General features: G+C 46.1%; 1 pseudogene; it reads left to right on the top strand.

Moving 5' to 3' along the window:
* Nucleotides 1–6,569: 6,569 nt before the first annotated feature.
* Nucleotides 6,570–8,186, top strand: LOC125925795 (receptor of activated protein C kinase 1-like; annotated as a pseudogene).
* The last annotated feature ends 4,833 nt before the right edge of the window (nt 8,187–13,019 follow it).

Genomic DNA, 13,019 nt, shown 5'->3' with positions numbered 1-13,019 from the left:
ACTATAATCATTATAATGATTCTTTTTATTATTTTCAGCCTTAGAATGAGTCATGTGGCCTCTCTGCAACCTTCTTAATGATATTTCATTCGGGTTAATATCAAAATGAGATTGTGTTCCAGAACTACCCATGTTGGTGGGAGGTAAGGCCAAGGAGTGCAGAGCACCAAGAGGCAGTTCTTCAAGGTTAAACCTTGACAGGGGAAAATACCTGGAGTGGCAAACACTTGCTTTCTCTCTAATTGAAGACCCTTAGGTGAGTTCACTTTAGTTCATATCATTTACTCCATACCGGGTCCTGGGAATGCGAGGAATAAACCTCAACAGGTGCCCGACCAGAGGAGGCAGATGTGTACTCACAGGATAACGCGAGAAGTGCAGTGATACCCAGATGATGTATGCAGCTTGAGAGTGGAATCGAGGGGGCCATAGGAATCCGCCATAGGATGCTCTTGGCCGCCGGTGACAGAAAGCTTGATTACAAATAGCTTAAACAATAAAGAGATGCGTTCGTTATCTTCCATAAAAAGAAGTCCTAATGGAGGAGAGGCCAGAGTTGGTTCGTTTACTGACTGGATGCAGACCCAGGTGCTTTTCACCTTCCCCCACTGCCATTGTCACTCAGCCTGCTGTGCAGATCCCCTCATGATCGCAAGGTGGCTGCAGTAGCCACAGGCACCGTGTATCAACAGACTAACACCTGGGGACAGATACGGGTTGGTTTCTTCTACATGCATCTCTGTCTTTTTTAAAAAAAAAAAATGTTTATTTATTTATTTTGAGAGAGAGAGAGAGAGAGAGAGAGAGTATGAGCTGGGGAGGGGCAGAGAGAGAGGGAGAGACAGAATCCCAAGCAGGCTCTGTGCTCAGCTCAGAGCCCAATGAGGGGCTCAGTCTCATGACCATGAGATCATGACCTGAGCTGAAATCCAGAGTTGGACGCTTAAGTGACTGCATCACCCAGGCATCCCCACATGCACCTCCTTTTAAGAATGAAGAAAAATTGGGGTGCCTGGGGGGCTCAGTCAGTGGAGTGTCCGACTTCGGCTCAGGTCATGATCTCACGGTTCACGAGCTTAAGCCCCGCATCAGGCTCTGTGCCCACAGCTCGGAGCCTGGAGCCTGCTTCGGATTCTGTGTCTCCCTCTCTCTCTCTGCCCCTCCCCTGCTCGTGCTCTGTTTCTCTCTCTCTCAAAAATAAATAAAAACATTTAAAAAATTGAAAAAAAAATGAAGAAAACTTTCTGAAAAGTCCCTCCTTCCCCATAGCAGACTTCTCCTAACCTTGTCTAACCAAGTCACCAGACAGACACCTGTGAAAAATCACAATAAAGAGAAGGAGGGCAATGCCAAAATGACATTTAGATCAGTCAAAATTTACCCAAGCCATGGGGGGAGAGGGAAGGAATAGACGTTGAAATAAAACAGGCTTGGCCAGCCCTAAAGAAAAGTTGAGGTAGGCAGCCAAAGGAGTCCTCAACAGCACCTGACAGCCTTAGGGTGAGAGATTAGGAAGCAGGAGGGCTTTCTGGAGGAGGTGATTCCTCGGCTGAGACTAAAGCCTTGCTACTGTAAGTGGGGACTATGGACAAGCATCGTGGACATGGCCTGGGGCTTGTTAGAGATGCAGAATTTCAGGTCTGTCCCAGACTTACGGAATCAGCATCTGCCTTTGTAAGAAATGCCCAGGTGAACAGCATACACACTGAGGTTTGAGAAACCCAATATAAACAGGAGGCATGAACAGGAGGTGGCCGAGCAAAAGTGTATGGAAATGGAATTGGACTAGGAGATGGGAGAGGTGACCTCACGAACAAAGGTAGTAGAGGAAAAGTGATGTCCCTGAAGAATTTGTAAGAGCTTACAGGTTCCGCTGCAGGTGTCGTCCTGTTTCTCTAGATCGGTTGTCCTGGACAGTGTGTAGATTGTGCCATTTTTGTATGGCTGCTCAACAAACTGCTTTAAAACTTAGAAAACTGAAACCACAATCACTTTATTGTTTCTCACAATTTTATGGGTCAGAAATCCGGGCAGGGTTCTGCTGGGCGATTGTTCGGCTTCACACGGTGTCAGCACAATGGTGCTCAAGCTGGTGGCTGGGCTGGGCTTCAGGGTCCAAGATGGCTGGGCTCACGTGCTTGGTGGCTTGGTAGAGTGGCTAGAAGGTTCCGCCTGGCAATCCCCCCCTCCCTCTCCTTGTAGTCTTATTGCCTCTTTGTGTGGCTTCTCCAGTGAGGTAATCAGCTAGAGCTAAAGGTGGAAGCTACCAGTTCTTGTAAAGGTTAAGCCCGGAACTGGCAAGTTTCATTTCTGCCCTATGCTCTGAGTTAAAGTCGTAATAGACCAGTCCGGAATCCAGGGGAAGGGGGACAAGATCCCGCTTTGTAACGGGAAGAATGTCAAAGAATTTACGGGCAACCTTTAACCTACCAGACACTAATTCATTATTTCCCCAATAACCCTGAGGTGGTTATTATTAGTTTACAGATAAGGAAATGGAGGCACGATGTGGTTAAGTAACTTGCCCAAGGTCAGTGCTTAGTAAGGGAAAGTGTCAAGATTGGAACTCAATCAGTCTGGCTCCAGCACCCGTACTTAACCACTGCCCCCTGACTGTTTCCCCTAAGGAAGGCCACACTTACCAAGAATTAGACAGAGTATGTTTCTATATTTTTAAGCCACAAGGAAGGTTACAGCTCCTTTTCTCTGAAGAACCATTTCATGGCCCTCCTGTTGGCGAACTCATTCTCCACGACACACGTGTTGAATAGCCCACTTATACTTTTAATGCCCTGGTTGGGGCCCCACATTTTTAAAACGCTTTTGATCTCTTCTTTCTGTGTCCAGTAACCCTAGCCTGGGTGTGGAGGATCCAGCAGCAGATTAAATGCATTTCAAATAATGAGAAGACAAAACCCAGCCTTCGCTGCCCCCACTCCTCCCCTGGATTGTTGACGGATTATTTACTGTGTTTGCCTTGACTTGAGCTATTTAATTTTTCCAAAACAGATGCAGCCGATTGATTAATGGCATTCCCCACTAAAAGTCAGAAATGTCAGCGAGACTCTTAGAAGCCAGTGTCATTCTGGACGAGGACAATAGATACGGCTGAGAAACAGGGACCTGTGCCAAGTATTCTTGAGGCTACGAGGTCATGTGCCACTTTTCTGCTAAGAGAGAGAGATATATATAAGGGCAAGGGAAACAGGAGTTTGGGGGTTGGGAAAGGCTGGGCATGGGCTAATAATAGGACGGATCACATGACACCTAAGTCACCTCGAAAGAGGCTTAGTTGGTGGAGGTGAATTAAAGTGCTCAGAATTAAGGACATTTCTTCAAATATCCCCTGATGTGTAAAAATAGACCCAAGGAAATAATGTGTGTGATGAAGGGGTATGGCGAGGTTAGGCTGACCTCCCTTCAGAGGGCTTTTGCGATTTGCAAAGCAGGACTGGCTACATAATTTGTGGGGCGCAGTGTGAAATGCCGACGTGGGGTCCCTTGTTTAAAAATCTCTAAATTAAAGGGTGCCTGGGTGGCTCAGTCGGTTGAGCGTCCGACTTCGGCTCAGGTCACGATCTCACGGTTCCTGAGTTCAAGTCCCCCAACGGGCTCTCTGCTGTCAGTGCACAGGCCGCTTGGGATCCGCTGTCCCCCTGTGTCTCCACCCCTCGCCCGCTTGTGCACTCTCTCTCTCCAAAATGAAAAATAAAAAAAACATTTAATACAATCTTCAAGAAGGTGATAACAAAGCATTAAACCACACAAGCGCAGGGCCCTTCTGAGTGCGGAGGCCCTGAGCCACGATGCGAGTCTGTGCCCAAGACGCGGGCCCTCCTGGGAGAGGCCGGTGCCCAATTTCTCTAGAGCGCAGCAACAGTGAGTGAATCCGACAGTGACTTGCGGGGTGGCCCCAGGCAAAACTGTGCAGGGCCAGTTTGTTTAGGAGCTGGTTTCCAGCCTCTGCCTCTTCCTCCGCCCCTCCAGGCCTCCTCCTACCTCAGTCACCCATTACTCTCTGGCTCTCTCCCCTGCTCCAGCCCCGCCCCTCAGGAAACCTGCGGGCAGGAAAGGATCCAGAAGGGTTCCAGACATTGAGGTGTAAATGATACTATTTGGAGTGCTCCCCCTACGTGTTTGTATTTTTCCAGACGTTTAAGCCTCAGGCAAAGTGATGATGGAATTTCAGGTATTATCTGATTCATGGGAAAATTAATTTTTTTTTTTTTTTTTTTTTTTTTTTTTTTTTTATAAGCTGGGAGGTTTGCCCAGAGCCCTTGAGATCACGCTGTGAGAGGCCTCCAGTCACTCTGGCAGTCGTGGAGGCCTGTGGCTCTCTGCTGTCAGGAGCGTTTATCCTGGAGGGTGCGAGTGTCAGCCTCGTCTTTTGTGAACGGGGCTGGGAGGACCCTTCTCGAAAGGGTGGATGGTAAGACATGCTTAGACACTGTCCACAGGCTGGGAATTGCCTACAGGCTGAGGTGCATTTTGGTTACACACCTGTCGTCTGTCTCTCCCCCACCCACCCCTACCCCTCCATGACCACTCAGCAATTCCAGAGGACCCAGCTCACTTCTCAGCAGGCCTGCACTGTCCTTTCTCTGACACCCTCTGAATACCGGGGACACCCCCGAGGTGGCTGCCGGTGTCTCAGGGCATTTGCCCCCCTACCCCCCAATAAGCACTTGATGCAGGGGAGGGCTCTTCTTGCTAGAAGGGTTGGACGCCCTCTGGACATCCCAAAGCAGGCTCTGCTCCCCTTCTCTCGGGCCTGCTGTGGATTGCTTGTCCTTCCCCCAGCTGAGTGTCAAAGGAAACGCCTTCTGTAACCACAAACCACCAGGGCCTCCCTCATTTCTCAGATGAACTTGGCTTCTAGGAAGTGGTTGTGGCCCACAAAGCCACGGCGTGAGCCCGGGAGAAGCTCATTTCAGTCACGCAAGGCCAGAGAGAAGCTCGGCCTCGCGCAGGAGGTTAATAATAGAGCCCATCCTAGAGGCCGTCCGGGAAAGCCTTTGGAATTTTCTGTCTTCAGATATGCCTCGGATGGAGCCATTCAGAAGCACTTTATTCTCTAGGCCCTTCTCTGTGGCGACCTGGCTCTAGAAGGAAGATGGTTTCAGTTCTGGTTTTGAAACCTCGGGGGCTAGGACTGTTTTAGGGTTTGAAGCCAAAACATATCGAGCAAATGAAAACCTCTCACTCACCAGGAATCTTCACTCTTCGTTTTCAAACACATCAAAAGGTGTGTCAACAGCATTGACTGAAGGTCTATTCTGTGAAGAAGTGTGGACGGGGCACTGCGGGGAAATTTGCAGGACCGTGTATTAATAGCTCATTCATCCATCTTTATCTAGCCATTTAATTCAATTTCGTGAATCAGACCAAATCAGAACTACCCACTGAGCTTTACTAACCACAAACCCTGCCTTCGAGGGATGCCGGAAATACAGAGGGAGTAATGTATAAAAAGTCACTCCCGAGAGCCTCCCACCTGACAGAGGAAGCGGCAAAGGCAAAGGCACGAATAGATTCGGCCAGGGGAACTGTGATAAATGCAACAAGGGAAGCTGACCGGAGGTGTGCCAGGGATTCTGCAAAGGGACCTGTCCTGCTGAGTCGGAAAAATGACAAAATGCGGTTTTTGATTAGGAACTCATTACCAGACACTTTAGGTATTCAATAGGTACCTGCTGGGAACTGCTAAGTAAGGTGGGCATGGGTGCAGGCCTGGGAAGGCTGGTTTAAGAATTCACAGGCAGAAGCGACGGCAAGGAGCAGGCATGGTGGGTGACAGTTGCCACTCGCAGCCGGTCTGGTGAGTCTAGGGGGGCAGCCAGCCGTTCCGTTTCTTCATCCATCACCATCCTCTCCATCTAGTCATCCATCCATGACGTCACACTGGCAGTGAGGGACAAACCAGGGGGAACGACTGACATTGCAGAAGCAGCGAGTAGGAGCTAGAAAGCATTTGCAGAGTAGGAAGTGGGATCACAGGGGGGACCGGTGGAACGGGGGCCTGATGTTCGGTGGCAGATGGGGAAGGAGGCAGAGGTAGAACCCAAAGCCTGGGCCAGGGGCCAGAGACGGGGCAAGCAGATGAGGTGACCACGTGCAGGCCCCCCAGATGTGCTCACTGAGTCTCTGTGATGCAACCTCCAGAGGGGCATTTAGGCCAGGCACGAATTCTGTAGCAAGGACTACTTGTATGCACAGCCTTGTGCCGGGTGAGAGAAAGAATCAAGAGAAGTATATGAGAGGGTCTCTGTCCTGACAGAGCTTATAATCCAGCTGAGCAAAGGAGGAAAAATGGAAAAGAAACAAGTGGGTCGTGATACGAGAACAATTGTGAGAGTGTGCATGTAAAGTGTGAATGAGTCGTGGCAATGGGAAGAGGTTAACTGCAGTCTAGACTCACCTCATTGGTACGGAAGGGTGCCTGGTTGCGCTAGGAAGTCACGGGAAGCGTGCCCAGGAGGGGAGTTTTGAACAAGACCTCCAAGAGTGGCCAGTCGGACTCTTCTCGTCCGCGGGGCCGCGGCTGTGGTGATAGTCTATCCGACTCCATCCTTGTCGCCGCAGCGACACCTGCACTCACGGCTGCCATGACTGAGCAGATGACACTGGGTGACGCCCTCAAGGGCCACACTGGCTGGGTGACTCAGATCGCCACCGCTCCCCAGTTCCCGGACGTGGTACTTACAGTCTGCCCGTCATCGTGTGGAAGCTGACCAGGGCTGAGAACAGCTCTGGCATCCCACAGAGTGCTCTTAGGGGTCATTCCCACTCTGTTAGTGATGTGGTGGTCATCTCCTCAGCTGGCCAGTTTGCCCTCTCAGGCTCCTGGGAGCCTCCTGGCCCCCTCGTCTCTGGGATCTCACAATGGGTACCACCACACGCAGATTTGTAAGGCATACCAAGGATGTGCTGAGTGTGGCTTTCTCCTCTGACAACTGCCACATTGTTTCTGGCTCCTGAGATAGAACCATCAAGCTGGTGTGTATGCAAATATACTGTCCAGGATGAGAGCCATTCGGACTGGGTGTCTTGTGTCTGCGTTTCACCCCATGGCAACAATCCCATCATTCTCTCCTGCGGCTGGGACAAGCTGGTCCAGGTATGGGGCCTGGCTAACTTTAAGCTGAAGACCAGTCACATCGGCCACACAGGCTGCCCGAACACTGTGACCGTCTCTCCATGGATCTCTCCGTGCTTCTGGAGGGAAGGATGGCCGGGCCATGTTGTGGGACCTCAACGAAGACAAGCACCTTTATACACTAGATGGTGGGGACATCATCAATGCCCTGTGCTTCAGTCTAATGGATGCTGCCTCTGGGCTGCCACGGGCCCCAGCATCAAGATCTGGGACACGGAAGGCAAGGTCACTGTAGAGGAACTGAAGCAGGAAGTAATCAGTACCAGCAGCAAGGCGGAGTCACCCCAGTGTCCCTGTCTGGCCTGGTCTGCTGATGGCCAGACTCTGTTTGCTGGCTTCAACAGATAACCTGGTGTGAGTGCGACAGGTGACCATCAGCACCACTAGAAATATGTGGCAGAGCTTTAGAAATAAAACATTGGTTCGCTAGAGAGAGAGAGAGAGAGAGAGAGAGAGAGAGAGAGAGGCTGGCCAGTCCGATATGGGCAGGCAGGGGACCTCTGCCTCAGCCTGTAGGTTGCTATTAGCCCCAGCCACCTGTTGTCCTTGGTACGGGTTTGGTCTGAGCCAGTGGTGCTCTGGAGCTGGCTCGCACACGCTTGGGAGAGCCGACTTTGTGTATCTCTTCTCAACTTGCTTTCCCGTGACATCATGCGGGTAGCTTGAAATGGACCCAAACGGCACCGTTTACACCGCAGACATCCGTAAATGCTTCTTACCTGGGAATTTCTTTCCCCCGGGATTTCTGACGTATCAGCTACGCTTTGCCCCTGACCCGTTTTCCCCTGGGGAAAGGAGAGAACCAAATCACCACTTCCGGGAGGAGCATTTTCAACCTGGATCTAATTCAGATTTTATTTTTATCTCACATGCCAACACAGAGTTCAAGAGTTCATTTCCAAAAACAGGCACTTTTCATTCCCTACCTAGAGGCTGTGCTGCCGGCACCAGGGAGCCGAAGATGAGTGTGACGCAGCGGCAAGGAAAAAGGGCACCAATCGACGGCAAAGTCAACCGGCAAGGGCTTTGACGGAGGTCCCTTAGGATGCCGGAGGAACACGGGAGGAGGCTGGAGTGGATAGAGAGCCAGGAAGCGCTTTCCCAAGAAAGCAGTGCTTGTCCTGATTCCTGAGAGGGAATTCCAGGTGGAGAAAACATGCCAGCAAAAGCAAAGGGAGGCTTGAGGGCTTTCTGCTCTGTGCGCTGTCATTTGTAAGTTTGGAGCAACACAGAGGAGCCACAGGGGGTGCTGGGCAGGGAGTCAGAGGCCCCTGATGGTGTTAAGAGCGTGTGAACGTTCCTAACAACGGTGAAGGTCAGTCAGGGAGCAGGGTGCAGGCAGCAGGGTGTGGGGAAGCTGCAAGGACCAGAATAAGGAAAGGCCCGGGAGACTGGTCTGTTTCCCTACCCGTTCTCGCCTGGCTTCTATGAAGTCTTTTCAGGGCTCCTCACTGAGGTTTCTGGGGCTGGGAGAAAAGTCGGGGCTTCCCCGATTACTGCAGACATGGGGCAGATCCAGTTCGTCCAGGACTTCCCCAGCCAAGGCCTGACTTCTCAGATCTACAGTAGCTGAGCCTTCCTGGAGCCCGTGACCACCTGTTCCTATGGTGATGTCCACCGCCTTCTTTCTCTTTTACTTAGCGCAATGCTTTTCAGATTCACAAGAGTTGTTACCTAACAGTGATCATTTTGCCTTTATTATTGCTGAGGAGTGTTCTACCATACGGTTGTACCACGTTTTGTTTATACATTCACTGAATGAAGGACGTGTGGCATGTCTAATTTGGGGGAATTATCAATACAGCTACTCTGGACGTTGGTGCACAAGTCATTATGTCAGTATACATTTTCAGTTCTCTAGAGTCAATACTCAGAGTGGGATGTCCGGGTCGAATGGTAAGTGTACGTTTAACTCTAAAAAAACTGTCCAACTGTTTTCCAGAGTCGCTATACCAGTTTGCACTCCCACCCACAGGTACTCGAGAGTTTCAGTTGCTTCCCGTCCTCATCAGCCAGCCCTTGATATTGTCAGTGTATTTTTACTTTAGCTATTCTGAGAAGTGTGTAGGGATATCTCATTGTGATTTCAATTTGCATTTTCCTAATAGCTCATGATGCTGGGCATCTTTTATTGGCCGTCCTTATATATCCTCTTCGGTGATCTATCCAAATATTTTTCTCACTTTTTAACTGGATTGTTTGGCTTCTTATTGTTGAGTTTTTTTTTTTCAACGTTTTTTTATTTATTTTTGGGACAGAGAGAGACAGAGCATGAACGGGGGAGGGGCAGAGAGAGAGGGAGACACAGAATCGGAAACAGGCTCCAGGCTCTGAGCCATCAGCCCAGAGCCTGACGCGGGGCTCGAACTCACAGACCGCGAGATCATGACCTGGCTGAAGTCGGACGCTTAACCGACTACGCCACCAAGGCGCCCCCTTATTGTTGAGTTTTGAGTATTCTTTAGATATTGTGGGAACAGGTCCATGGTTGGAATTGTGACTTGCAATCACAGTATTTGCAAGTATTTTCTCTCAGGCTGTAGCCTTTTCATTTTCAGAGCAAAAGTTTCTAATTTTGATAGGCTTCAATCTATATGTTTTTCTTTTACGGAATATGCTTTTGGTGTCATGTCTGAGAACTCTTTGCATAATCCAGGTCATTATGATTTTCTCCTATGTTTTTTTTTCCTAAAAGTTTTACATTTTACACTTAGATCTATGATTTATTTTCAGTTAATTTTTGTATAAGGTTTGAGGTATAAGGCAGGGTTTATCGTTTTGCATATGGATGGCCAATTGTTTCAAAATCATTTGTTAAAAAGACTCTCTTTTCTTTGCTGAATGGCTTTTGCATGGCTGCCAAAGATTAAATGCACATTTTAATGCGTCTATTTTTGGAGTTTATTATGTTCCCCTGATCTATTTTCTTACCTCTTCACCAATACCATACCGTTTTGAGTCCTGTAACTTTATAGTAAGTTTTAATATCATGTAGTTAGATTCCTCTAACCTATTCTTTTCAAAGTTACTTTGGATGTTCTGAGTCCTTTGCATTTCTATATGAACTTGAAATCTTCTCATTAATATATGCAAAAAGGCCTACTGAGATTTTGGTTTGTATTGCACTAAAGCCATACATAGATTTAGGGAGAATTGACAACTTAATTACACTGAGACTTCCATTCTATGAATATGATGTGTCTCCATTTATTTAGGTCTTCTGACTTTTTAATCATCATTTTATAGCTTTTAGCATGTTTTATAAGATTTATGCATGCATTTGTAACATGTCCATGTTTTCTAAGATTTATGCCCTTGTAAGTATTTCATTCTTTTTAGCTGTTATAAATGGAATGGTTTTTGTAATTTTAGTTTCCAATTGCATATCACTAGTATATAGAGATACAATAAATTTTTGTATGTCAACATTGGATCCTGCAACTTTGCTAGCCACACTTTGTTCTAGAAGGTTTTTAGTAGAGCTGTGGAATCTTCTATATAGATGATCATGTCATGTGTGAATAGGGATGGTTTTATTTCTTCTTTAAGATTGATTGCTTTTAATTTCTTTTTCTTGCACTATTGCACTGGCTAAGACTTCCAGTATTATGTGGAATTAAGAGTATTGATAATGGATATCCTAGCCCTCTTTCTGATCCTAGGATGAAAACATTTTAGGGAGAAATCTTTTACCATTCAGTATAATGTTAGCTGAAAGTTTTTTGAAAAAATTCCCCTCTTCCTAACTTGCTATGAGTGCTTATCATGAATGGATGTTATATTTTGTCAGATGCTTTTTTGCATGTCTTGATAAGATCACTTAGTTTTCCATCTTTAGATGATTAACATGGTAAATTGTATTATTGATTTTTGAATATTGAATCAGCCTTGCACTCTTGAGATGAATCTCTGTTAATTATGGTGAGTATTTCTTTTTGTATATTGCTGTATTTCATTTGCTAATATTTTGTTGAGGATTTTTATTTCATTTATGGTCATGAAAAATATTGATCTGTAGTTTTCTTTTTTCTATACTGTATTTTTATGGCTTGGTAGCAGTAAAATGTTGGCCTTATAAAATGAGTTCAAAATTATTCCCCTCTGTTTTCTGAAAGAAAGTATGTAGAAATTGGTGTTGCTTCTTCTTTATATGTTTGGTAGAATTTTACAAAGGCTACAATCTGGAACTGGAGATTCTTTTTGGGGAAGATTTTAACTACAAATTTAATTTCTTTAATAGTTATAGAATTATTCAAGTTATCTACTCTACCTGGAATGACATTTACTAGTTTGTGGTTTATAAGGAATTGGTCTATTTAATCTAAGTTGTTGATAGCTGTGCACAGAGTTGGTTGTAGTATTTTTTATTATTACTGTCCTTGTAATGTCTGTGGCTTCTGCAATGATACTGCCTCTTTCATTCCTGATAGCAGTAATTTGTGTTTTCTTTCTTATTTTGTCAGTCTTTCTAGAGACTTATCAAGTTAATTGATTTTTTCTCTAAGAACCAGCTTTTAGTTTTAGTGATTTTCCTCTATTATTTTTTCTTCAATTTCATTGATATCTGCCTTTATCTTTATTACTTACTTTCTTCTTTTTTTATTAAAAAAATTTTTTTCATGTTTATTTGTTTTTCAGAGACAGAGAGAGAGAGAGAAGCAGTGTGAGCAGGGAAGGGGCAGAGAGAAAGGGAGAAGCAGGCTCCAGGCTCTGAGCTGTCAGCACAGAGCCCCATGCGGGACTCAAATCCACGAACTGTGAGGTCATGATCTGAGCCAAGGTCAGATGCCCAACTGACTGAGCCACCCAGGCACCCTACTTTCTTCTTCTTGATTTATGCTTATTTTGCTCTCCTTTTTCTAGTTTCTTAGGGTAGAAGCTTAGCTTATTTATTTGATACCTTTTTCCTTTTCTAGTATAGGCGTTTTTAGTGCTATAAATTTCCCTCCAAGCACTGCTTTAGCTGTGTCCCACAGATTTTCAGATATTGCATTTTCTTTTTTGTTCAGTTTCACGGAAACTTTTTCCTTGATCCATGGATTATATTTAAGTTTTTAAAATTTTCAAGTGTTTGGAGACTTTCCTGTTGTTCACTTGGAAAAAATGTGTATTCTACTGTTTTGGGTTAATAATTAGGTTCAGTTGGTTGATGATATCAATCAATTCTTGTATATTCTTGCTGATTTTTTTCTACTCACTAGTACTATTACTGAGAGAAGGGTGTTGAAGTTTGCAACTATAATTATGTGTTTGTCTACCTTTTCTTTCATTTTGGTCCATGTTAGTTTCATGTATTTTCTTTTTTTAATGTTTATTTATTTTTGAGAGAGAGGCAGAGAGAGACAGAGCGTGAGAGGCGGAGGGGCAGAGAGAGAAGGAGTCACAGAATCTGAAGCAGGCTCCAGGCTCTGAGCTGTCAGCACAGAACCCGACACGGGGCTTGGACTCACAGACTGTGAGATCATGACCTGAGCTGAAGTCGGACGCTTAACCAAATGAGCCACCCAGGCGCCCCTGTTTCATGTATTTTCAAAGCCTGTTCCTTAGGTGTACACACATTTAGGATTATTATGCCTTTGGGGTTAATCGACACTTTTAGTAATATGTAATATCTCTCTTTACCTTTGAGAACTTTCTTTGCTCTGAAACCTACTTTGATATTAATATAACCTTTGTGGTTAAGCAAACTCTAAAATGACTCCCAGTGAAGTTCACTTTCTGGTGGTCATGCCTTTATGTAATTCCCTCCTCTTGAGTATGGGTTGACCCTAGTTACTTGCTCCCAACCAATAGAACATAGCAAAGGTGATGGGATGTCATATTCATGATTAGATTACAGAAGATTAGTCTTGCTAGCAGAGTG

The sequence above is a fragment of the Panthera uncia genome, chromosome F1, assembly GCF_023721935.1.
Source record: "Panthera uncia isolate 11264 chromosome F1, Puncia_PCG_1.0, whole genome shotgun sequence".
Taxonomy (NCBI): domain Eukaryota; kingdom Metazoa; phylum Chordata; class Mammalia; order Carnivora; family Felidae; genus Panthera; species Panthera uncia.
Note: the sequence above shows the minus strand (reverse complement) of the source record. Positions and strands in the feature narration are given on the sequence as shown.